Raw genomic sequence first — 26,825 nt, 5'->3', positions numbered from 1 at the left:
CAACACGCCCTGCACAGTCTGGCCCTTTCTCCCACTGTGGCTTTGCACTCACCGTCCTCCTCACCCTTCCAGTGCTCCAGCCTCTCTGGCCTTCCTTCACTTCCTTATGTATGCCAGTTCCTTCCTACCACAGGGCCTTTGCACATGCTGTTTCTTCCGCCTAAAATCAACTCTCTCTCCATCGCTTATCCTTCAGATCTCAGCTCAGTGTTACCTCCTCCAGGAAATCTTCCCTGATCCCCTAAGCCAGGTGCCATTAAAACATTCCTTTTCCTAGCATTGATTCTGACTCTAATTTTACCTGTTTATGTGTTTCATTGACTGTCTGTTTTCCCCATTAGAGGAGCTCTGCAAGGTACAACGACCAAGCCTATTTTTTTTTTCTCCATCACATCCCCAGAACCTATTTCCATTAGCTAGCACATAGTAGCAGTAATGAATGAATGGTAAAGAACAGGAGCTTTGGAATCAGGCAGATTCTAGGTTCGGTACCTGACTCCACCACATGGGTAAACTCACTCACCTCCCTAAAGCCCATTTTATTATTGTAAAGCCAGGCTAATGACAGGACCTACCAGAAAGGCTATGTTGAGGACAGAATGAATTGAGGCGGGAAGTCTCAGCCCAGAGCCTGGCTCTAGGCAGCTATTGTCAATATGCTGACAATATGGCAACAGTGACAGATCCAGACATCCTATCACATGAGAAATAGTTAAAAGAATTCAGAATGTTTAGCCCTGGGAAGTAAAGACTAAGGCCAGGGAATGACCCTCTTCAACTATGCGAATATGGACTCTTCCTGACTCCAGCTGTCTGGAAAAGTCAAGAAATCTCCATCCCTACATAGGTGCAAAAAGAAGCTGGGAGACCATTATGCAGGTATGCAGCAGAAGGGTCTCCTGCATGGATGAGGGTGCTCAGGTGACATCAAGCGTCTCTTCCAATCCGGGGTCCTCATTTGTAAGCAATTTGGGGGCATTTTGAGCTCGACTGATGGGAGAGGGCGCAGATTGGAGAGCATGAGTGGGGTGGGCGAAGGCAGCTAGTTGAGCCAAGCGCAGGTAAGTGGCCCCAAGGGCTAGAGGGACAGGCCGCTCAGTGCGACTCTGGGAGCAGAGAGGGGGCGCTTAAAGCCAACAGATGGCGCAGGCTCACCTAGGCCAGGCGCCCGCTCGCTCGTTCTAGCTTCCCGGGAGCGTTTCCCCGTTCCGCCGGAGACGCGGGGCCGGCGGGAGGCGGGCCAGGCCCCTACCCCTCTTCGGGACAGGGAGGCCCTGCGGAGCACGGCTCCAGCACGCACCTGGGGCCGCCTCCTCCCGCTTCCTCCTTGCCCGTTTGGGGGATTCGTCGGGTTGCCACAGCAGCCGGTGCCATAACATCGGCAGAGGGCAGCTTCGCCAGCACTGAAATATTCATGCCCTGAGCGCCTGGCCGGGCTTCGCAAAGCTTCCGGGGGTCCGAGTGGGGCCAGGGGTGGCGGGTTCAGGGATCCTGGCGCCCATGGTGAAGGAGGGTGGGCGACGGGGCGCGGCCGGGCGGGCGGGGGCTGGGCTAGGCGGGAGGTGAGGGAGGGAGCGTCAGGAGGCGGGGTCTGGGTGGCGGGGGCCGAGCAGGGCGGAGGAAGCGAGGGAAAGTTGATCGCGGACTTGAGCAGCGGAGACGGCTCAGGAGAGAGGGACGCGGGCTGCGGGAGCGATGCTTGGTGAGAAGACGCGTCCGACGGCGACCGGGCGCTGAGCCGGGCGGGGCGGGGCGGCCCGGCCCTGGGCATGGATCGCAGGGGTGCCGAGCCTCGGGACGATTGGAGCGCGCGTCGCCTGAGCCCGCTGCGCGCCTGAAGTTGCGGCCCGCAAGCGGCCAACAGCGAGCAGACGGCCCAAGGGGACCCCGGAGCGGCCAGCACGCCGCGGATGAGCCTTCGCGCCGGCAGCGAGACGCGGCGGTGGTCAGCACCCAAGCGGGCGGCCTGCGGGGGCCGATCCAGCGGAGAGCAGAGCCCAAGGCGCGGCGCGGCGCCGCTCCGCACACGCACACGGTACCAAGAGCCGCGCATCGCCCCTTCCCTCCCCGCTTCCCTCTCCTTCTCCGCGCCGTTCACCCGCCACGCGTTGGGAAAGTTGGAGCCGTGGGGTTGCGACCGCAGCCGCTGAACCATTTGTTCTTGGCGCGGCCATCGCCCGTGGCTGGCGCCCGGGGCCTCCTTCCATCCCGGGCCCCTAGCCAGCATTCTGCGTCCCGCTCCGAGCCCGCGGTCGGACGCGCGGCAACTTTGATTCCTGGGAACTCGAATTTCCTCTGCGTTGGCCTTGGGAGGAAAGGCACTCCACTCCCCACCCCGGGTCCTGGACCCGCGAACATTCGAGCGCTTTGCTTTCCGCCCCTCAGAGAGGGTCTGGGTCTAGGGTGGGGAGAATTTCGGGGGCAAAGAGCGCGTTGGGATCCGATCCCCCCTCCTTCTGCGCCCTGGGTCCCCTTTTGGACAGTGGAGACGGCGTGGGGCACACTCCCACCGCGGGGTAGGCATCGGCACTGGAGGGACCTAAACTCACGTAGCTCTCCCCTCCCCTCATCGCCTCTCAGCGCCCGCGAGAGACCTCAGAGGACTCCTGCAACCTCCCCACTCCGGTCCGGCTATGGGAAGACGCGCCCTTCGCGGAGCAGGGAGTCTTGTGCGGCTCGCCCTTTACCTCCCCAATCCCCGTGCAGGCCCGCCACGGGCGGTGCTGGTTGTCCCCAGGGACTTGCGCTCAGGGGCGCAGCCCGTGTCTTCCCTGCAGGTCAGCCCGGGTCGCGTGCAGAGCCCATGCGTTCCAAGGTGGTGGCGGCACCAGCCGGCGGGCACTCAGTGCCTTGCTTTCCCGGAGCGGACACCCAGAGCGGCTGCCTCCGTGCCTCAGGCGGAGATCCTGTGCCCTAGCCGCCGGCCACCGCCCTACTGCGACTCCAGCCCAGAGCCCTTGCGCCGTCAGCGGCCCACTGGGGGCAAATTAGCCTTTCCTGGGTATAGCACGCCTCACCCTCCCCAGTAATTCGGAAAGCAGCGCCTGCTTCTTTTTCATACTTTGCCCTCTCAGACAAGAGCAGGCGTTGACCCTTACATTTCAGCCACTTAGCAAGTACCCCCACCCCAATGTGGATTTTGAAATAAGCTGGAGATGCACAGGAGAACTCTGTGTGTGTGTGTGTGTGTGTGTGTGTGCGCGTGTGTATGTGTGTTGGGTGGAGTCTGACTGTTGCATAGGGGAGAAATAGGCTGCATGTGGTGGGGTGGGCTTGAAGAGCTGGCTGGTGCCAGGTGAGAGGTGCTGATGAGTCAGCCCGTGGTGGGGGAGAGTGGACTTGGAGTTAATGTTTGGTTCATGGTGCAAGGGTAGGTGCACTGCGGTCAGCACCTATGCGGGTGGTCAGCACCTATGAGCCTGGGGAACCAGATGTCACTCTGCTGCAGAGGGGGCTGGGAGAGGCCCCTTAGCTGGGGGAATTGGGATGCTTGGTGGCGTCTGGGGAGGGTGGGAAGGCAGAGTGCCTGAAAGGCAGAGAGGGAGAGTACCCCGTGGGCTGGAAAGGTGGCACTGCAGAAGTGACTGGTGTGACAGCGAGGCTCTGCTCTGGGTGGCGGAGAGCTACGAGGGTGTGGGAGGCCCAGAGATGACATCCTGGCCTCGTCTGGGCTGGGGCCCCATACACATGTCTGTCTCCGCCTTCCTGACCCCCAAAACAGCTGGGCTTCTCACATCTGCTTACCAAAGGGCTTGATTTGAGGGTTATGATGGTGGATGGTCCTGGTTGCCTCCAAAATAGCTCCTCCAACCAGCAAGTGACCTTACCTGCAAATTCACCATTTGAGGTTCATTTTTTCGAGCTTAGTATTTTAAAGGGTGCCTTTCTGAAGTCCTAATTTAAAATGCACATACTTCTGGGAGGTGAAGGTCTAGTAGAGCCTTGCTGCCCTGAGTGTGGCCTGTGGACGTGCAGCATCAGCATCACCTGGGAGCTTGTTAGAAAGGCAGTTGCACTCCACCCCTGACCTCTTGAATCAGAATCTATATTTGACAAGATCCTTGAGTGATTTGTTTTCTCAGTAAAGTTTAAGAAGCCCTGGTCCATAGTACCTTCTCGGGAATGAGCATTTCACAGCCCCTTGGTGCAGAAAGAGTGTCGAAAAGGGCAGTGGATAAGAATGTAGGTTTGAGAATGAGACTGGAAGTTCTCTTCCTGAGATTTATGGTAGGGTTGGATTAACAATCCACTGCTGGCTCCTTGTGGGTATTCCCTGCTAATGCCAAGAGGGTATCTGTGTTTTGGGGATCTTTAGACAGATTCAAGTAGCAGCTCAGCTTTCCGTGCAACTGAAACATTACAACGTGTGAGGCATATGGGCAGTAGGAAGTGGGCAGAGGGGGTAGGGTTGTGGAAGCTGGATAAGCTGCTCTGCCTCTAGGAGGCCTGGGGCTGGGTAGATGTTGTCCCTTAAGGGGAAAGAATTAAGTAACTGTCCTCCACTTCATCTGTCCCTCCCAAATGGGTGGAATGACCCACTGATCACACCTCTTCGGGGCCCTCAGGACTTACGCAGAGGGAGCTGCAGAAATGCTAATTTGGGGTAGCCCACAGAGGAGATGATAACAACCAAGCTCCACTCTTACCCACCTCCACCAGCCCAGGCTGGACATCCCATTTCTGATGCCCTGGTGCCATGGGAGGTCCCTAGCCCCAAGGAAGAAGGATGATGCCAAGGCACAGTGGCAAGGCACCACTCCTGGTCCTATGGAGGAATAATGGTGACCCTGAAGCCATCAAGGCTGGCCTCATAGTGGAGATCTGAAGGACTTCAGAGGAATTTGGATCAGAGCCTTGGTGGGGCCAATGGTATCACAGGTGAAAGGTCATGGCATGACTCATGCACCCCAGCCCTGCCAAAAGAGGACTGCCCTTCCTCTCTGCTGGCCTCTTGGCCAGGGGCAGAGTGGCAAGGGGGAGCCGTGGGAGGGCATGGATCAGCATGGTCATGGGCCTAACAGACAGTAACGCTCATGTGAAAGATTCCTTCATTGGTGAGTTTAAAAACAACTAGGTCAGTAAAAGTCCTACTGTTTCCTAGAACCCACAGGTTTTAAAAAAAAATCAGTTTTAAAATGTAAAGGTGGTTTCTTTTTAAATTAATTTAATTGCCTTTGTTCATTTCTTTTGATTTTGAGCCTTGATTTGAGTTTTTCTTGGCCCTGGGCGGTCCTGTTTGTCCATTTAATAGACGAGCAAGGTCATTCATTGAGTTGGACCCTGCTGGATGGGTTATTTCAGGATGGGATTATTTTGCCTCCAGTGGAAAAGAAGTGGGGACGGGAACAGGCTCTTTTGTGCTCTAGCCTCCTGCACCTGTGTGGGTGATACCATCAGTCAGGCCTTCACTGACCCTGGGATGGGGGTGAGGTGGCCTCTCCAGCTGGGCCTCCCTCCCTCGCGGCCCTTCCATCGCACTTTTCACTACTCTGCAGTGGTCTGGCCCCTCACTAGACAGTGAGCTTCTTCAGCACAAGCTGTATCTTATTCCTCCTCATATCCCCAGGGACTGGTGCTTAATCAGTGTCCATTGACTAAATGGCTATTACATTGGCATTTGGTGTGCCTATAACCAGTTTTAACTATTCACGTTGGTTCCTTTCAAGACTGGGTAGCTAATGCCCATCTTCCTGTATTCTGGGGTCTAGGCAAATGCCCTTGGAGTAGAGATCTCAAACTCACATGCCTAGAGGGGCTAGGAAGCTGACCAAAGAGTAAAGCAGCACCAAATATAAGACAATAGGGCGTGGTGGGGACTGTGGAGAACGGAAGAGCACAGGCCCCAAGTAAAAGGCACAACTGTCGTCAAAACCCACCTATATGGCAGAAGTCAAAATAATGGTTACTCCACGGTGTGATGGCTGGGGCTCAAGGGGTGCTTCTGGAGTGCTGGACATTTCCATACCTTGATCTGCATATCTACAATAGTGATGAGTGATCATTTATGCAGAAGAGTCAATTCAGAAGAATTAGAGCATTTATGGAGATAAATAAAACCATATTTATTTTGGTTCAATAGGAAAATAGCTTTATTGAATTGCATAAGGCAGAAAATGCATATTCTTACCAACTTTATTGACTAGAAGGGTGTCAGTGAGAAACCTGGCATATTTAAGAAGTAGCCACATGGAGATAGCTTTCTAGTCTTTCACTGTGAAATGTAATCTGCTTCTGTCTCGGGGAGAGGGACGCGCTGCTGCTGCTTCTCCTTGCCGGGTGTGTATTTGGGTCTCGGCATTCGTGCTCTTGGGGCTCTGTGTTACCTCGGCAGTGAAAGTCCGTGTGGCTCAGTGTATTGCCGGGGGATCGGGACTACCAGACATCTGTCCTCAGCCCCACGGGCCTCAGGCGGTGACGCGGAGAGTGACACAGCAGGCTCAGGCTTAGCGTCCGTATTTTTGATCTTTCCTTTGCATAGTCTAAAACCTCATGCAAGAGTCGGTATTATGATCGTAAGCGTGTTCCCTTCATGATTTTTGTGAGGCGGCTTGGAGGCAGACAGAGCTGGAGTTGAGTGCTAGCTCTTCCCCTCCTGAGCGCTGAAGCCTTGCTCTGCCATGTAACCTTGCCCAGGCCTTAGTTTGCTCAGTGGTTAAATGGGAATAATTTCCAATTATATCGTAGGCTTGCTATCAGCATTAATCAGAAGAAAACTCTACAGAAAGCCTTTTGTGCAGGGCCTGGCACACAGTACACATGCAGAATGTAGTAGCTTTTATTATTATCCCTTTCGATTCAGTCACGCGTTAGGCATACTGTATTCAAGCAAAGAGGTGAAACCTCCCCTTATTTTGAGAGCTGGACAGTCTATAAGTTCATAAATTGAATTCTGCCTAAAGATGTGTGTGTGGTGTGTGTGTGTGTGTGTGGTCGTGGTCTTTCATTTTGCCTTAGTTATTAGCAACATTTAAAGAAAAAAACAGCATTTTCATAATAAAAATCTAGATATTGACATTTCTGGCTGGAACTGACAACACTGGGTCTGTGTTCCCAACTGGCAGTGATCCGTTGGGGCTGAGTTGCAGCCGCCCCTTTTATTTATTTGTGTTTTATTTAAAATTTTTTTTGATTGAGGATTACATACATACAATAAGGTAAACAGCTCTTAAATGAAAGTGGTGGATTTTTGCATATGTGTGCACGTGTGTAACCCCAGCTGGATCAGATGCATCCCTGGTGCCTTGGCAGGGCTCCCTCAGACCCCCTCCTGCTCCAGAAGTAACCACTATTCTGACTTCGCTCTGACTTGTGTCACACATGTGAGTTTTGCAGGTGAGCTTATAGCCTTCAGTTCTCCACAGTCTCCACCGTTCCCTGTCGTCTCACATTTGACCCCACTTTACTCATTTGCACTAAATCTTGGCCCCTTTAGCCATTTGAGTTTGTGACATTTATGCCAAGGGCTGGAAGGGTCCTTAGAGACTAGCTGGATGTACCATGTTACAGCTGCGGAAACTGAGGCTCACAGTTGGGGAGTGGGCTTATTCCAGACCCTCTCCCTGGGTGAGGTGGGCCTGGGTGGTGGCCAATCAAGGGCAGAGCCTGGCTTCTCCCACCCCAGCAAGAGGCCAGGCAGACCCCCATCTCTTGGACCCCAGCAGCCCAGGGCCTGACCCTGCAATCACAGTCACCCAGAGCCTCCCGCAGGCTGATCAGCCTAAGAGGGAGGGAGTCTGTCCTGGAGATGCATCTTCCCCAAGGCAGGCTGTTAGCAGCACTGCCTTCCTCTTTAAAGGCCATGCTCCATTTGGAGAGGACCTGCAATGCCATTTGTGACAAGGGCCCTGTGTACCACCTTGATTGTGTCTGTTTCTGAAAGAAGACTGTAATTTGGGAGCCAGTGAAATCAAGGGAGGGAAGTAGAAGAGAGAGCAAGAGAGAGAGAGGGAGAGAAGAGAGAGAAAACAAAAGGGGTGGCTGGGACCACGTCTGCGTCTTCATTTGTAGCACTGGTCCCGTCCCCAAGAAATGCTGGCTTTCCCGGCACCCGGGTCAGGGTGGGCTGGGTCCCTCCAAGGGCCTCCCTTTAGCTCTGCCCCTCTTTTCTTCGCTCTTTGCCTACAGAGCTAAAAGCCTCTTCATCCTGCCCCAGGCTTACCCAGGGCTTCACTCTCCAACCCTTTGCATCCCTTCTCTGGCTCTGACCTGCCTTTACCCTAGGAGGAGGCTGATTTTGCCCTTTTCTCCTGGGGCCAAGAGAGCTGATATTATCTCCCGGGAGCGGTGGTGACAGAACTCTAAGCCAGGCCTCTCTCTGCCCCGTCTACAGAGGCCTGAAGCTTTGTCTTAGGAGAGGCATGGGTGGACTGCCACAGGAAAACCAGCACATACTGGATAGTGGGGCAGGAGGTCCTCCCAAACCCATCCTCTTTTGTGTTTTAGGGTCCCACGTCCACTGCTGGTGAGACCTTTCATTCAGGCATTCAGTCAGCCAATACAGAGCATCACCTGTGTACCAGGCTCTGCCTAGTAACTGGGGATTCATGATGAGTGTCTATAGCAGTGCTGTCCAGTAGAAATATAATGCAGGCCACAGATGCAAGTCACATATGTAGTTTTAAATTTTCTAGTAGCCACTTTAAAAAAATTAAAAGAAATAGGTGAAATGACTAAAAAATTTTTTTTATTATTTTTTTAATACAGCAGGTTCTTATTAGTTATCTATTTTATACATATTAGTGTATGTATGTCAGTCCCAATCTCCCAGTTCATCCCACCAGCCCCCCCACTGCTTTCCCCCCTTGGTGTCCATACGTTTGTTCTCTACAGCTGTGTCTCTATTTCTGCCTTGCAAACCGGTTCGTCTGTACCATTTTTCTAGATTCCACATATATGTGTTAATATACGATATTTGTTTTTCTCTTTCTGACTTACTTCACTCTGTATGACAGTCTCTAGGTCCATCCACGTCTCTACAAATGACCCAATTTCGTTCCTTTTTATGGCTGAGTAATATTCCATTGTATATATGTACCACATCTTCTTTATCCATTTGTCTGTCAATGAAGAAATAGGTAAAATGATTTTTGATAATCTGTTTTATTTAATCCAGTATATCCAAAATATTACCATTTAACATATAATCAATGTAACTATTAATGAGACATTTACATACTTAAAAAAATTAAGTCTTTGGAATTTGGTGTGTGTTTTGCATTTACAGCACATCTCAATTTGGACTTGGCACATTTCAAGTGCTCAATGGCCACGTGTGGCTGGTGGCTACTGTATTGAACTGGGGGAGACAGATAATAAATACACACTCAAGACAATTACGGATGGTCAGGAATGCTACAGAGAAAACGGAGAGGGTAATTGACATGCTAAAGGTGGAAGATAGGATGGTCTGGGAAGGCCTCTTGGAGGATGGGAAGATGTGGTCCGTCTCCACGGACCTGAGCCCTGGCAGGGCTAGGGAGAGGAGTGGAAAGTGGGGAAGGGCCCATGTGTCCACAGGCAGCCCCCCCAGTTACTGAGCATGGGATGAAATATCCACCTCTCCATAGAAGACCCCAGTGGAGGGGGCCCGGAATGGGTAACAGTATTTTAGAAAAGCACCTTATCTCTGGGGTGTGCGTGCGTGCGTGTGTGTGTGTGTTTCCCCCATCTTTTCTGCACACTGTCTGTGAGAAAGATAAGGATTAAGTTCATCTTCCTGCTGCTTTTTACACTTGGGAGTTTTCCAAGCAAGGAGGAAGTTGGCCTGGAAAACTGAGGAAGTTGGGGCAACCTGGAGCAGTTGGGGTCTTGTCCTCTGGGGGAGAGGCTCTGACCTGTCCAAAGTAGGAGGGCTTGGATGTCAAGGGGTCTTGGGGTGCTTAGCAGACCTGAAGGCCCATCTTTTCTCCTGGACTTGGGGTAGGAGGAGGACTAGGAGGGGATCTTGGGGCTTGGAAGAAGTGCCGTGGGCAGAGTGCTCTGGGGCTGGGTAAATGCAGACCTTCCTTGTTGTCTGGACTTCACCTGACTGACCTGGGCCAAAGTGAACATTCAGGTGCCCACAGAGTGCAGTCTGTCAGGGCAGATGGTGTAAGAGAGTGAGGCTGGCTGGGCGGGCAGTGGGCAAACTGCACTTGCTTGCCCCATATAAAGGGGGCACCGCTGCTACAGTTCTTGTGTGTGGTTGGTAAGCAGGAATGCAGGACAAGTGTGGCCAGACACTTTGACTTTTCAAAATTCTCTGGAAATCCAGTTTTTAAAGTACAAAATTTTATTTTAAATGTTAGCAACCAAATGAAGTATTTAAAAACACTGTGAAGCCGTTCATTCATTGATCAAATATTTATTGAGCCCCTACTGTGTGCCAGGCACTGTTCTAGGCCTCTGGGGTCAGTCAGTGGCTCTTGTGCTTGTGTAATGTATATTGTCGGAAAAGCCCCTCAGCAAGCTGCATGTGGCCCATGGATGACCAGTTTACGTGTGACCTTTGCCATAGAGTATCGGGGCTGACAATAATAACAGGAAGCATTTATTAAGCACTTACTGTGTGCCAGGCCTTGGGCTTAGCACTTCCTATAAAATCCCTCATTTAGTCCTGACAACAACGCTATGAGATAAGGACTTCTGTTACTTGTATTTTAAAGATGAGAAATCAGGCACAGAGAGGTTAAGCAGTTTACCCAGAGTCACATAGCTAGCAGGTGGCAGGGTGGAATTTGAGCCAAGGCAGTCTGAGTCCTTAATCCTCACTCTGTTCTTCTCTCAGTACTGTACTTAGAGAAGGCCAGAGCCAGATCTCTGACTAGACAGATAGAAACTGAGTCCGGAAAGGACAACTGACCCCCATTGGGTCTGCACGGAGACAGTGACAGGGCCGGGCTTTCAATCCAGGCCTGTCAGGTATTTTTATTGCTGTGTGGACTTCACCTGTGATTGATCCTGGGTTGGGGTTGGACATTCAGGTGCCTACAGCTCCCACACACTTAAGAGCGGGGCTGGGCAATGATTTAACATCCATGGGAGTAAATGAGGGGGCGCAGCTCACCAGCTTAGAGGCTACAGGTCATCTACCCAGATCAGGTTGTCCCATCTGGGAAGGCCATGTACTTCATTGCTCTCTGAACTTGCCTGGACTGGAGACCCCAGCTCTTCCACCTGTAAAACCAGGGGGTCGAATACAATGACTCCTGTGATTTAATCTTCGCCCCACACCTTTCCCCCTAATATTGACCAGGCTGGCTGGCGAGCTGCCCTCAGTGTTTCTGGCCAAGCGTTAATCCTAAGCTGGACTCTGGGTCCTGGCCTGAGTGACTGGAGGACCGTGGATTCATCTTGTGGTTTCCTCGTGTTGGTGGTAACCTCACCGTGAGGCAGGGGAATATGTGTGAATGCTGAAGAAAGATGCCCCTGGCCGGCATGTGAAGACTGCAGTGACAGTCCTTGCATTGACTCAAGCGCTTTCATCCTCTGAGCCACAGTTTCCTCATCTGTGAAGTAGAAGGAAAAACCCTTCTGGCCAATCCACTTGATTCAGGAGGAAGGGGCTCTCGTGAGATATAGGAAAGTGCTTGGCTAAATGAATTGTGATAAATAGACATTGCAGTAAGTAAATAAGTATTTATGAGTCCTCACTATGTATTAATGACTTGAACTATGCAGGATTTACAAGAGATATGCAGATAAATATTTAAATAACATGAACATCTCTAAATCCAACAGCAGTGTCTTTGAATGGCTTGATGGCTTATGCCCACTCTAGCAACTTGACACCCATCTTTGGGGGAAAGTGTACAAGTCAACAAATCAAGGGACTACTGTTTTCAGGACACTGTGCTAGGCACACTAAGGTATAGAAATAGACAAGTCCAAGAGCTTTCACGGCTATTCAGAGTACCATATTTGGGCCAGTCAATTTGGGTGTGTGTGTGTATGTATGAGAGAGAGGGCAGCGGGAGAGAGCGAGAGAGAGAGAGAGAGAGAGGGCGCACACGAGCCCTGTAGCCAGTCCCCTTTGGGAATTTCAGCATCTTGTGTGTGCCTGACACAGCTAAGGTTTTCCTTCTATGCTCTTCCTCACTGAACCCAAAGCTCTCCCTTCACCTGAAGTGCCGTGTAGAGTGTGAAGTGAAGTGCTGGGGGCTGAGTTAGCACTGGGATGGCTGCGTCCTGGGAAGGAGACAGGAAGGGCATGGGGTGTACAGAGTAGGGGTAGACCTGCCGGGCTGGCTGACCTGCCAAGCCGAGCCTGAGGGCTGTTGGAAACTGGAGCTCAGGCCGGAATAACGGAGCCCATGAATAATACAGCGAGAGGGAGACTGTTAACTAGGTGACCTCGTTGCACCTGCGTGTTTCACAGCTTCCTGGGGAGCCGCTGCGGGGGCGGGGGGGGGGTGCCGGGTGTCGGCGAGGGCAGAGGGGAGAGCGAAAGGCCGGGTGGAGACACAGCTCCTTCGTTTTCCTTCCCGCTCTCCTTTCAACTGTCCGGCTCAGAAGTTCTTTGTACTAACAGCTCTGTCTCCTGGCTTTGACCCAGATGGCCTTGGCCGTGTGCGCATGCGTGCGTGTGTGCGTGCGTGTGTGCGTGCGTGTGTGCATTCACACACAGGTGCGCTGCAGCCGGTAACTGGGATGTTCCTGAGCAAAAGCTGAATGTGAGGCTGGGCCTTCTCCCGTGCCCTGCCCCCCAGGCCTGATTTCTGGGTCTGTTTGCTAAACTGGGCGTCAGGCCTGTCTCTGGCCCCCGGCACTGATGTGCTGTGTCATCTCTGCCAAGGTGGCCCCCTCTCTGGGCCACTTCTGGCCGCCACGGACAATGCAGGCTTCTGGGCCAGGACTGTGTGGTGTCCCAAGATTTGGGCCTCTGACGAGGGGAGCACCGTTTGATGTAAGTTGGGGGTAGGTAACCCTGACTTTCTCTTCTAATGCTCTGGGGGTCTGTCATTTTTAGTGTTTGTCACTGGGGCCCGGTTACAGCCACCCAGACTCGGCACAAAGGAGCCGCCCTAGCTCCCATACCTCCCAGTGAAGCAAAGAAAGCCTCTGGGCAGAGATGGGGGCCTTTTTAGGACAGAGCAGAGGGAGATGAGCTTAAATTGCAGCCGGAGAGCAGAAGGGCAGACCCACGGAGAAACTGGTTGAGCAGTGTGTCAGGTGAGGAGCGGAGAAAGGTGAGATGCTGCAGTCCATTCCCAGAGGAGGCTGACTTTACCTGGCTTTACCTTCCAAGGAGTCGTTTGCAGACCCCTGGCCTGGGACTGGGAGGCAGAGGACCCCTGGCCAGTGCCTGGAAGGCAGAGGACCCCTGGCCAGTGCCTGGGACAGGAACAGGAGCCCTGGCCTCCACCTCCTCCTCTATCCTGAGTGTTGTTGGCAGGGGCCTGACCCCTGAGGAGGTCCCAGGCCCTCCTCCCCAGGTCTGGGAAGGGACTTTTCCCCAAAGCCACACTCTGGCTTCAGCCTGCTTCCTCAGGCTTAGGGAGCCCAGCGCCGCCCCCACCCCAGTGCCCGCTACCCTCTTAGAACTGGGCTTTCAAGAGGTTGTACACCTCCATACACACACACCTCCCTGCACAGACTCGTAGACACATTTGCCTGTCTGGACGAGATGGGGAGCACCTCCTCCTTGGGCCTGGTCTGGGTGTATGTGGCCAGGGCTACAGGCACCAGGGTTCATCTGTGGGCCTATTCCTCAACAAGGGGAGTATTTCTATCTCTGAGCCAAACTACCCAGGTTCAAATCCTAGCTCTTCCAATGATTAGCTGTGTTACCTTTGGCACTTTAATTAATCATTCTTTTCTTTAGTTTTCTCATCTAGAAAATCAGGGTAATAATAGTACCTACCTCAAAGTGTTATTGGGAGGATTAAATGAGTTATTGCCTGTAAAATGCTTAGAAGAAGTGCCTGCCATATAGTAAATGCTCAAGAAATGCTACTGTTATTCTCAGCTGTTAGTTATTATGCTACTGTTATTCTCAGCTCCTGCGTACTGGAGGCTCACAGTCTTGCAGGCTGCCTGAGGGTGCCAGGAGTAACTATTATGCCTGTGATAAAAGCTATGTATCTAGAGGTTCAGAGGAGGTGGGGGTGGGGTCTGGGTTGGTGGGGAGCAGTCTTGGAAGGCTTCATGGAGGAAGAGGCGCCCTTGCTCAGAGGCTGTGGCTTCTCTCTGTGCCCACTGGCACTGTGCTCCCATGGTAGAAGGGCAGGAAGAGAGGCAGGGCGGTGCAGTGGTTAGTAGCATTGATGTTGGTCCCAAGTCAACTGGAACTTTTTTAGTCAGCTTTTTAATTGCAGTATAACACATATGGAAAAGTGTACAAGTAATCCACGTACAGCTTGAATTATCACAAAGTGACCACTACCCTATAACTGCCACCCAAACCAAGAAAAAATAAATTACCAGAAGCCATCTCTCTGTCATTAGTCAAAGGTAACTTCTATCCTGACTCCTAATAGCATGCATTCATTTTGCCTATTTTGAACTTCATAGAAATTCAATCATACCGTATTTTCTCTTGGCAATATTTTCTTCTACTCAACTTATTTGTGAGATTCATCCTGCTGTGTATAGTTACATTTGTTTGTTCTCATTACTGTATAGGTTTCCATTGTGTGAATATACCACAGTTTACCCATACTATTGTTGATGGACAATTGGATTGCTTCTAGTTTTTGGCTATTATGGAAAAGGCTGTTAGTAACATTTGTTATGTGTTTTTTGGTGTACATATATGTGTATGCAATTCGGTTGGGTATATTTGTTCTTTTTACCAATACAAGCTTTATAGTGTAATTACTAGTTTATATATGTAGTCTTGATATCTAGTAGTATAAATTCTCTAGCTTTATTCTTCTTCAACACTTTTGTTTACTTTTGGCTCTTTGCATTTCCATATGAATTTAGAATCAACTTCTGAAATTCCACAAAAACTCTGCTGAGATTTGATTGGGACTGCATCACCAATATGTAGATCAATTTGAGGAAAATTGACATCTTTATAATACTGAGTTTCTGATCCACGAACAAAATATACTCCTCCATTTTCCTAGGTCTTAATAAATTTCTTTCAAGGATGCTTTTTAGTTGTCTGTGTAGAGGTCTTAACACTTCTTTTGTTAGATTGATTTCTATGTGTTTTATTTTTTTGATACTATTATAAGTGATATTTGAAGGTTTTTTCATTTCTAATTATTTGTTTCTGGCATATAGAAGTACCATTGATTTTTAAAATATTGATCTGTATCCAACAATCTTTGTTAAATCTCCTTATTGAATCTGATAGTTTATCTATAGAATCCTTGATTTTTTAACATGCACAATCATGTTTTCAATAAATAATAACGATTTTATATCTTCTTTTCCAATATTGATATCTTTTTTCTTGCCTTATTGGAATGGCTAGGCCTTCCAGCATAATATTGCATTGAAGTGGTGATAGTGGGCATCCTTATTTTGATTCTGGTATTGAGAAAGCTTTCAATATTTCACCATTACGTACAGTGTTTGCTGTAGGTTTTTTGTAGATGTCATTTGTCATATTAGGGAAATTTTCTTCCATTACTTTTTTCAAAACTATGGGAAAATATACATAACATAAAATTTACCATTTTAGCCACTTTAAGTGTACATTTCATTGGCATTAATAACATTCAGAATGTTGTGCAACCACCACCACTATCCATTTCCAAACTTTTAATCATCTCAAACAGAAACTCTGTAAACTCTGTACCCATTGAACAATAACTCCCCATTTTCTCTCCCTCCAGCCCCTGGTAACTTCTATTTTCTGTCTCTATGAATGTGCCTGTTTCTAGGTATCTTGTACAAGTGGAATCATATAATATTTGTCATTTTGTGTCTGGCTTATTTCACTTAACATGTTTTCAGGGTTCATTCATGTTTAGCTTGTCTCGGAATTTCATTCCTTTTTAAGGTTGAATAATAATTAAATTATATGCATATACCATACCTCATTTATCTGTTCATCCATTGATGTCATTTGGATTGTTTCCACTTTCTGGCTATTGTGAATAATGCTGCTAAGAACATCAGTATACAAATATCTGTTTGAGTCCCTGCTCTCAGCTCTTTTGAGTATATATTTAGGAGTGAAATTATCATACGGTAATTCTACATTTAGTTTTTTGAGGAACCGTCATACTGTTTTCCACAGAAGTTGCTTGATTGTACATGCCCACAAGCAATGCATGAGTTACAATTTTCTCCACATCTTCACCAACACTTTTTATTTTTGTTATTATTAATATTTTTATAATAGCCATTCTAATGGGTATGAAGTGGTGTCCCATTGTGATTTTGATTTGCATTTCCCTAATGGCTATTGATGAGTATCTTTTCATGTGCTTAATTGGCCATTCGAACATCTTCTATGGAGAAATGTCTATTCAAGTCCTTTGCAAAGCTATTTTTGAATTGGGTTGCTTATGTTTTTTGTTGTTGAGTTGTAAGAGTTCTTTATATGTTCTGGACACTAATCCCTTATCAGAATAGAAATATTTTCCCTCATTCTATAGGTTGCCATTTCATTCTGTTGATAGTGTCCTTTGATGTACACAAGTGTTTAATTTTGATGAAATCCAATTTACCTTTTTTATTATTGTTGTTACCTATGCTTTTGGTGTCATAGCCAAGAAATCATTGCCAATTCCATCTCATGAAGATTTTCCCCTAAGAAGTTTATAGTTTTAGTTCTTACATTTAGGTCTTTGATCCATTTTTAGTTAGTTTTTGTATGTAGTGTAAGGTAAGAGTCCAAATTTTGCATGTGGCTATTCAGTTTTCCCAGGACCATTTGTTGAAAAAGAGTGTCCTTTCCGCACTGAATGATCTTGGCACCCTTGTTGAAAATATTTTAACCATATATGCAGTGGTTTATTTCTGTGCTCTCTGTTCTACTTCATTGGTCTATATTCATGCCCTTACATCAGTATTGCACTTACTGTGATTAATGTAACTTGGTAGCAAATTTTGAAATCAGGAAGTATGAATTCTCCAACTTTGTTATCTTTCAAGATTGTTTTGGTTATTTGGGGTCCCTTGAAATTGCATATAAATCTTAGGATGGGTTTTTCTATTTCTGCAGAAAACACCATTAGCATTTTGATGAGGTTACATTAAATCTGTAGATTGCTTTGGGTAGTATTTTATCTTAACAATATTAAGTATAGTATTTTAACAATATTAAGTCTTCCAACCCATGAACATGGGATGTCTTGCCATTTATTTATGTCTTCTTTAATTTCTTTCAGCAACGTTTTATAGTTTTCAGTGCACAAGTCATTTTCTTCCTTGGTTAAGTTTATTCTTGGGTATTTTATTCTTTTAGATGCTGTTGTAAATGGAATTGTTTTCTTAATTTTGTCTTCAGGTTATTCATTGCTAGTGTATAGAAATGCAACTTATTTGCATGAGTTGATTTTGTATCCTGCAACCTTGCTGAATTTATTTATTAGCTCCAACAATTTTTATTTTTATTTTTTTATTTTTTCCAACAGTTTTTAAATGGAATCTTTAGAGTTTTCTATATATAATCATGTCATCTGTGAATGAGATAATTTTACTTCTTCCTTTCAAAATTGGAATTGGGAATTTATTGCCCAATGACTCTAGCTAGCACTTTCAATACTGTGTTGAATGGTAGTGGTAATAGCAGGTATCCTTGTTTTGTTCCAGATCTTAAGAATGTCTTTAGCCATTGAGTATGATGTTAGCTGTGGGTTTTTCATATATGGCCTCTTTTCTTCTGTTTTGCTAAGAGTTTTTTTTTTTTTTTGTCATAAATGTGTATGGAATTTTATCAAATGTATTTTTGCGTCTATTTGAAATGATCGTGTAATTTTTCTTCTTTTTCCTGTTAATGTGCTGAATTACATGAATTGATTTTCAAAAGTTAACCAACTTTGTATTCCTGGGATAAATCCAACTTTGTCTTGATGCATTATTCTTTTCATAATCTCTTGGACGCTAGTGGACTAGCTATAACAGCTTTCCCTTGACTATATTTTGCATGTGAATTGTTAATATTCTTTAAAATATTTTTTTCATCTGTGTTCATGAAAGAGATTGACCTATGATTTGCCTTTCTTCTGATATCCTTGTCAGATTACACTATCAAGTTGTGCTGGCCTCATTATATAAATTGGGAACTGTTTCTTCTTTTTCTGTTTCTCTGTAGGAATTTGAATAAGATTTGTATTATGTTTTTCCTTAAATGTTTAGGAAAATTAAATAGAGAAGCCACGTGAGCTTATATTTCTTAGTGGGAAGGTTTTTGATAACAATTTCAATATCTCTAGAGAAATAAGACTATTTATATTTCTGTGTTTTTGTGGGTCCGTTTTGGTAAGTTGTATTTTTTGAAGACTTTATCTATTTTATATAAATTTTTATATGAATTGATATAAAGATATTCATAATATTTCCTTCATTATTGTCTTATAGTCTCTATACTTTGTAGAATCTGCAGTGATACTTTCTTATTCATTCATGATACTGGTAATATATGCCTTCTCTCTCACTTTCTTCATTGTCTTGCTGGTCACTGGATTTGTCACTTTTGTTAGTCTTTTCAAAGAACTGACTTTTAATTTACTGATTTTTGTTTATTTAATTTTGTTTTCTATTTCATTAAGTTCTGTTTTTGTTAGTAAATTTAAAAATTTCCTTCTACTTTTGAGTTTAATTTACTTCTTGAAACACTTTTTCAAGAAAGGTATAGATCATTGTTTTTTAGAGTTTCTTCTTTTAAAATCTGAATTTAAGGCTATAAAATTTCCTCTAAGCACAAAAGTTGTATGTCAAAAATTTTGATGATGTATTTTCATTATTTTAAGGCTCAAAATATTTTCTAATTTCTGTTGCACTTTCTTCTTTGATTTACATTGTTTTAGAAGGACATTGCTTCATTTCCAAACATTTGGGGATTTCCTCATTTTTTTAATTGTTGTTTTTGAGCTTAATCTGCTATGATCAAAGAACATACTTTGAATGACTTCAATTCCTTGAAATGTTTTGAAAGTTACTTTATGGCCCAGAATGGTGGATTTTGGTAAATTATCCATTGCCTCACAAGAAGAATGTTTATTCTGTAGTTGTACACAGTGTTCATTTTGTCAGTGAGGTCAAATATGTAAGTCAGGTTGATTAGGTGTTGGTATCCTTACTGATTTTTCTGCTTTTTCTATTCGTTTTTGAGAAAGTTGTGTTGAGGTCTTCCATTACGACTGTAGATTTGTCTATTTCTCTTTCTAGTTTTCCCCAAAAGTCCCCAACCCATAGGACAAGGGCATTGGAGGGCCACCTAGATGTAAAAAGCCATTTGAAGTTTTGTGTGGTTTTTAATGCTCCTCCTTTCCCCCCAGTTTTATCATACAGATTTTCAAGCACACAGAAAGGTTGAAAGACCTATACAGTGAACACTATGTACCCCCCACTGGGATCCTACAGTTTACATTTTGTTGCATTTCATTTATCATATATGCATCCATCAAACCCTTTCTTTGGGGCTGCATTTCAAAGTTAGTGGTGTAACATTGGCTCACTTCACCCCTAAACCCTTCGTCATGTGTATCATTAAGTGGTCAACTTGCCTAATTTTAAAATCAAAAGTGGGGACCTGAAACTTAGTTCAGGCACAAAGACAGCTCTTTAAGAGAAAGTGGGCCAAGTAGGGGAGAAGATGTCACCAGAAGGGTTTTCACCTGGAAGACTTAGGATGGTGATGGTGAGGCCGAGGGTCCCTCTCACCTGCCAGGCTACAGGGATGGGGTCTGGCTTGGCCTCTGTTGAACGCTTCGCATACAGCAGTTCAGGGCTTGTGTTCAGGATAGGTCTGTTGAGCGAATGAGTGGCGTGCTTCAAAGGGCAGAAGTTGACTGTGTGACTCTGGAGGCTATAAGCCCAAATAAAGAGTGGAAGTTCCTGGAAGGCAGCTTGGAGTCCATTACAAGAGAAAATTTGTCTTTCTTTCTTTTTCTTTTGTTTCTTTTCTTGTCTTTTATTTTCGGCTGCATTGGGTCTTTGTTGCTGCGTGCGGGCTTTCTCTAGTTGTGGCGAGTGGGGGCTACTCTTCATTGAGCTGCGCGGGCTTCTCATTGTGGTGGCTTCTCTTGTTGTGCAACACAGGCTCTAGGTGCGCGGGCTCAGTAGTTGTGGCTCATGGGCTCTAGAGCACAGGCTCAGTAGTTGTGGTGCATGGGCTTAGTTGCTCCATGGCATGTGGGATCTTCCCGCACCAGGGCTCAAACCTGTGTCCCCTGCATTGGCAGGCGGATTCTTAACCACTGCGACACCAGGGAAGTCCTCTTTTTCTTTTTTGAAATACCAAATTATCTTTTGTTTCTACAACTTTATTTTCAGGTAGGTCATATAGTGTACATACAAAATTCAAAAGGCCCCAGATGGAATACAGTGAAGTCTCTCTCTCCTCCCTCTTTCCTCCAGCCACCCAGGTTTCCCTCCCAGAGGTGGTAGGTTTTCTGGTTTCTTAGTGTCCTCTCAAATAGTCTCTGCACACACATAATGATGATGATGATGATGATGATGATGATGGTAACACTACTAATAACACTTATTGAGAGCTTATTATATGTGAGCTTGTATTCCAAGTATTTTACATACATTACTTCATTTGATCTTCGTAGCAACCCTATGAAGTAGGTGCTATTATTATCTCCATTTCAGAGATGCGGGAAACTGAGGCCCAGAGAAGTTAAGCAGCTCAGGAAAGCTCATCCACCCACACGGGCAGTCAGGATGTGAATCCAGCCGGTCTGGCTGCTCCCTTGACCTCTTGTTCTATTCCTTTCAGTGTTTCTCGGAACCAACTGCATCGAAAGCTCCCTCCAGTGGCCTGGCAGTGGTGCATTTAACAGTGCACCAGCCTGGCTGAGATGGTGGTGAGCTCCCTGTCCCTGGAGGACATTCAACCAGATGACCCCAAAGGCTTCTCCACAAATAGCCTTGTTAGTTTCCCCCCAGCTTTAGTTCCTGCTGCTCTCCTGCCTGCAGGGTCAGTCTTCTCTCCTGTCTGTAGGGGTCTCAGGTCTGTATCCTGTTCCCTAGAACCCAAAAGAGGAGCCCTCTGAGCATCTCATAAAGAAGGATGAGGTCTGGGCAGGTGTGGCCGCTCCCTGTTTGCAGGAGGCACAGAGTGGGCAGCGGGTGCTACTCAGCCACAAAGCAAGGCTGAGTCTGCCAGGAATTGTCCTCCACACTCCTTTTCAGGTCCCTGCCTGTCTCTCTGTGTTTAACCTGGCTTCTCTCCCCCTTTCCATCCCCCACCCCAGGCCTGAGGAGAACCTGTTTGCCTGGAGAGGTGGGTGGGGGCATATGGGAAAGAGCTGAGTAAAATTCTTCGCTAGGAACAAATCTCATTTTCAAGAAAGTCTTGACAAAATGAGGCATTAAATTACAATATTTTGAAGAGCGTCGTAATTCTATTGCAGACAGCCCTTCATCATGGAATCTGAAAGCTGGGAAAATACAAAACTCATTAGATTAAAATAAACCACCTACTGCTCTAGAGAAAAGCTTATTTATCAATATCAATTTACTTATGATTACTCTGGCCTGCAATTTGTTATTTTTAAGAATTATGATTTGTGTATTGCTCATAGAGATGTGAAATATTTTTTCTTAAATTGAGTGTTTTAAAAAAGATGTCCTTAGTAAAGGTTAGAAAGTGGGTACTGAGGATGAGGAATGGGGGAGGGTCAGGAGATAAATTAAAAGAGGCTGGGGTGGAAGATGGTGAGGAAGTGGGTGTGTGAGGAGCTGAATGGAAGCAGATGTGGACAGAGTGAACCCGAAGCCACGTGAAGCCTTTGGGTCTTTAAAAGAGGTTTTTTCTATTCATTAAGAGGAAGGACATCCTAATTTACCAAGCTGTCCAAAAGATGGAATGTATCCTATGTAGGTAATGAGCTTTCTGTCACTGGAGGCATACAAGTTCAGGTTCAAAGTCTAGAAGGGAGGATGCTGTAGAGTATAGCTATTGGACGAAGAGCCAACTGTAGTTCTCTCCAGTCCTGGTGTTCAGTGATTCTCTGAATCTCACACACCAGGTCTGGAGGGTAGGACAGTGTGGGGCAGTCTTGTACCATGTAGAAGAGAGAGCACTGGATTGGTGGGGGGAGAGTCAAAAACCTCCATCTTGAATTCACTGGCTCCCGTGCTCCTGGCTCCAGGCTAGCCCTTGCTCTGTGGTACTCTGGAAAGGGCTCTGTTCCTGGAGCCAGAGCCTCCTGGGTTCGAATCCTGCTGTCGTTACTTTCTGCTGTGAGATCCCAGTCAAGTTGTGGATTCTCCTTCAGCCCCAGTTTCTTCATCTGCAGGATGGGTCAATAAGGCCCCCTCATAGGTAGTGGTAAGGATCTATGACACTTTATAAGAAGTCTAGCACATGGTACGCACGCTCAACATGTGTTAATACCCATCCTGCCTCCCTCCTGGGCCTCAGTTTCCTTATCTGAAAAATGGACTGTCTGCTGGGAATCTCTGGGTTTCTTCTGGTTCTAGTTTTCTGCCCTAGGTGTTCAGTGTTCCTTGTGTGAGGAAGGAAGGTGGTTGGGGTGAGGGGCAAGCCCCAGCAGCTCCTGGCACCTCAAACCTCCTTCATGGCCTCCTGCACTGATGTGGGTGGTTTTCCTGCTGTCAGTTCCCCATGTGCTTGTTCTACCTTTGGGAAACTGGATCCCCATTTCATAGATGGGAAAGTGGAGGCCCAGAGAGGAGAGGGGTAGTATGCTCGTCTGCTTCCCCCACAGCCCCGGGTCCCCTAGTCTTAACACTCCCTTTCCTGGGCAGCTCCATGGGTTGAGGGGAGCAAAGGGGAAAGCCTTCAGAATTTTAGGGTGTGTTTGGCATGAGGCACACCCACTGTAGTTTTTCTTTGGGAGAAGCAGTTGTGCTCTGGTCCTCTACTTTCTCTCCTTCACTCCCTCCCTCCCTTCCATTTATTCTTGTATATTTTCAATACCTAATATTGAACACCTCCTATGCTGTGACAACCCCTGTGTTAGGCTTCAGAGTATCCAAGGTGAATAAGGCAAGGTCCTGATTCTAGGGGATTTCAGAGGCCGGTGAAGGAGACAGATGTACACACACACACACACACACACACACACACACACACACACACACACACACACAGCGTGCAGCATGCTGGAATGGAGTAGTCTGTCTGTCTCTCAGGGGCACAGTAGTGTGGAGGAAGTCATGCCGAAGCCTAGCTGGTGAAATCAGAGAACACTTCCCAGAGGAGGTGATGGCCAAGCTACCTGTAAAAGGATGAGAAAGAACTTGCTGTGGATTTTGTGCCCCTACAGAGCTGGGGCTCAGTGACAACCAAATGTCTAACCATGCCCTGCAGCTGGGGCTGGGCTTGAAATCACTCCCTGCCCCAGGCTCGGGGCAAGTCCTTTGCCTCCAGAGGAGGAGGGCAAAGCAGGAAGGCCCTGCTTGGCTGGGTCCTGGTGAGAAGCACATCTGGTCGGAGGTTAGCAATGGACAGGCAGAGGGATAGCCAGCCAGCAGCTCTGGCAGGGCGATTTGGCCTCTGCAGGTGGGTCTGTTTGCTGGGAGTGGGATGGGAAGGCAGGGAGGGCGGTGGCGGGAGGTGACAGCTCTGGGGCTCACCTAAACAAATTCCTAGTTGAGTCAGTTGAACCGAGGTCCAAACACTTCAGGGTTTTGGGGTCATGCCTCTTAACCCCCCTGAGATTCAGTCTCACCATCTGGAAAAGCGGGTGCCATTGCCACCTGCAAGGTGCTGTGAGAGCCAGGTGACCTAAAAGGCAGCAATAAGCCGGGCAGGCAGCACGGATGGTGCTCTCTGTCCTGTCTGAGACCACATGGCGCCAGCTCCCTTGTGGCCTGCGATCCCGGTGAGGGGCGAGGCGGGGCTGTGATGAGTGTGACAACAGTGACATGCCCTACACCTAATGGGCATTACTACTAGTGTTGTTAGTGTTTTGTGAATTAGGCAGAAGAGACAGGGACTGCGGATGGAGCAAGGCATGAGGGCATTTGAATCGATTGGATGCTCACCATGGCCGAGGTACGCTTGAGGGCGCTCATTTAATCCTCATAACATCCGCTGAGGAGGTGCTATTCTCTCGGTTTGAACAGAGGGGAAACTGAGGCTGAGCAGGGATTTGAACACAGATGTCTCCCTCCAATCTCCTGAAGCTCCCCGTGTGGAATTGTCCCTTTCTCCCCACCGCATAGTAAGATAGCCCGGCAGGACCCTGGTTCCTCCCTGAGCTCTTGGTGGAGCATCTAAAACTTCTTCCCCACCAAGGCCCCACTGGGCTCTTCTTTCTTCCTTCGGGAGCTGTGATAATAGTAAGCATAAAAACAATCGAACAGCATCTTGCACAATTATGTGGGGAGGAAGCAGCTGTCACAGACAATGTGGAAAAGATTTATCACTTAACTTCCAGAGAAAACTATCGGCTTACTGTAGAGAGCGAGCCCAGGCCTTATCCCCCCTCCTCCCCGTTCCCTGGGGTGGGGACATGCACCCCCCCCCACTACCACGGGGATCCCATTTCCCCCACGTGGACCTGGCTGAGAGCGGCTTTCCTGCACCACAGCCATAGGCTGTTCAAGCTGGAAGGGGGCACATCCGTATCCCTGTCCTCCTGGAATGTTGACTGTGCACCTACTATGCGCAGGCTTGGGCTGGCTGGGGAGGAGCACTCAGCGTGGTTAGCACAGAAACAAGAACTCGCAGGCCCGTGTCAAGTGCTTTAAAGCGGCGTGAGCAGGGATCCCAGGCAGAGGATGGAGGGCCACTTCTGCCTGGGAGGCTGGGAGGGGGTCAAGGGAGACGCCTCAGGGAAGGTGACATTTCAGCCTCTTTCTGACAGGTGGGTCCCCACATGGCCAGGTGGGAGGGAGGGCCGTCGGGCGTGGGGACCTGCCCTGGCAAAGGCCTGAGCTGTGACGTCCTAAGTGGCATCTTACAGGCAAGGATACTGAAGCTTGGAGAGACCCGATGCCTTGCCTGGGGGTTACCACACGATTCACGGCTACCCCGTGATTGAAAATTCCTGTTTGCACCTAAGGAGGAGGAGGAGGAGGAGGAGGAGAGGCTCAGTGCTGAATGGGTGTCCCTGAGAGACTGGAGAGCGTCACAGAGGGCGTCCTGGAGGGGGTGGGGTGGAAGGCAGGCGAGGGAACCAGTTTGGCTAACATCACAGTGGGAGAGAGGGAGAGAGAGAAAGAAAGAATATGAATGGGCTTCCAGCCGTTAAGCCCCGGGCTTGGGGATGAGGCAGAGGCCTTTCCTAGGAGTGTGGCTGGCCGGGAGCCTGCCCTGCCCATCTGCCAGGACAACGCCTGCCCTGGCCTGGGCTCTCGAGCTCCTGTGTGGGTGAGATCACAGCAGGAAGTGGGCACCTTCGTGCTCTCTCTGTCGCCTTCATTCCCTGCGGTCCCCCTGGGACCTGTGCCAAGGAGGAGGCCTGGACTCTGCCACTTGACCCCTTGGCTTATTCTCAGCGTCCAGCTGATCCTCTCAGTGCTCAGTTTCCTCATCTGTGAAATGGCCTAGCATCTGCCTGTCTAGATTTGCAGTCACATTCACGGAAAGGCTTTGCAGAGTTAAAATCAGCAGAGATGTCCTCCTGGCAGCTGCTTACAGTTGGGGGTTGTGCCTCAGGATGCAGCATGGAAATTGCTGGGTGACGGCTGCCCAGCATTCCAGACTCTTTGGGGCAGGTTTTGGGGTGCAGGGGGTGAGAGTGGAAAGGGCAGAAGGAGAGAAGGAGGTGGAGACTTGGAATATATGTGGACCCCTCCATCTGTCTGGTAAGAAAGGGACATACAAAAGGGTGACCTGGCTTCCCTCTCACCCCCATGTCTTGGGGATGCTAGTGAACTAGCCGGTAGAGATTGAACTTGGTCCCACTCACAGTTCCCTTGAGTGCCTGCCTGGCCACTGAGCAAACGATCTTGACTTGTCTGTGGGTGGGGCGGGGCAGGGCGGGGCCGTGGTCAGCATCTGAGAGGCAGAGAAGAGCAGAGCCGGGAAAACCGTGTCCACCTTGCGCTTTACAGAGGCGAGCCGGGGCTTTCCAAAGGCTACCCAGCAAGTGGTTGCAGGGACAGGCTCAGGACCTGGGGTCTCCATTTCCATCGCTGGCTCTCAGGCTGAAGGGCTGAAGACAAGGAAGGCAGCCTCTGTGGCACTCAGTTTCCGTGTTTGTAACATGGGCTGCTCCTGGCCCAGGTTGGCTCACCACTGGGCATGGACTTCAGGTGTGGCAAGACGGCACTAGGTGAGGCCAAGTCGCCTCCCTAGTTGGGGGTGGGAGGCAGCGCCCAGAGAGGCAAGCAGAAGGGTCAGCACCCTCGTTGAACTGGCAGGTTAACTGGCTTAAATCTGATACACTTCAGTTTCTACACTAGCTTGCTTTCTTCCTTTTTAAATTTATTTTTTTATTCTTTAAACAGCTTTATTGAGATATAATTCACATATGATACTATTTACCCACTTAGAGTGTACAGTTCAGTGGTTATTAGTACATTCACAGAAAAGTGCAACCTTTGCCACAGTCTACTTTGGAACATTTTCATCCTCTTAGAAAGAAACCATACCTTTTACCTATCACCCCATATCTTTCCATCACGTCAACCCTAAGCAACCACTAATCTATTTCCTGTCTCTATAGATTTGCCTTTTCTGGCTGGACATTTCATATAGATAGACTCATATAACATGTGGTCTTCTTTTGTGACTGGCTTCCTTGACTTAGCATGATGTTTTTAAGGTTCATCCATGTTGTATCAGTACTTCA

At 48.1% G+C, this 26,825-nt stretch overlaps 1 protein-coding gene across 1 annotated transcript in view; it reads left to right on the top strand.

Annotated features, from left to right (window-relative positions):
- Positions 1-1,999: 1,999 nt before the first annotated feature.
- Positions 2,000-26,825, top strand: part of CDH23 (cadherin related 23) — a 428,638-nt gene continuing 403,812 nt past the window's right edge. The window contains exon 1 of the mRNA XM_061181180.1: positions 2,000-2,035. The gene's annotated coding sequence lies outside the window, so the exon portion shown is untranslated. The remainder of the gene's footprint in view (positions 2,036-26,825) is intronic.

Source organism: Eubalaena glacialis, chromosome 1, assembly GCF_028564815.1.
Source record: "Eubalaena glacialis isolate mEubGla1 chromosome 1, mEubGla1.1.hap2.+ XY, whole genome shotgun sequence".
Lineage (NCBI taxonomy): Eukaryota > Metazoa > Chordata > Mammalia > Artiodactyla > Balaenidae > Eubalaena > Eubalaena glacialis.
The sequence above is the reverse complement of the archived record's forward strand: the minus strand, read 5'-3'. Positions and strand labels throughout refer to the sequence as shown.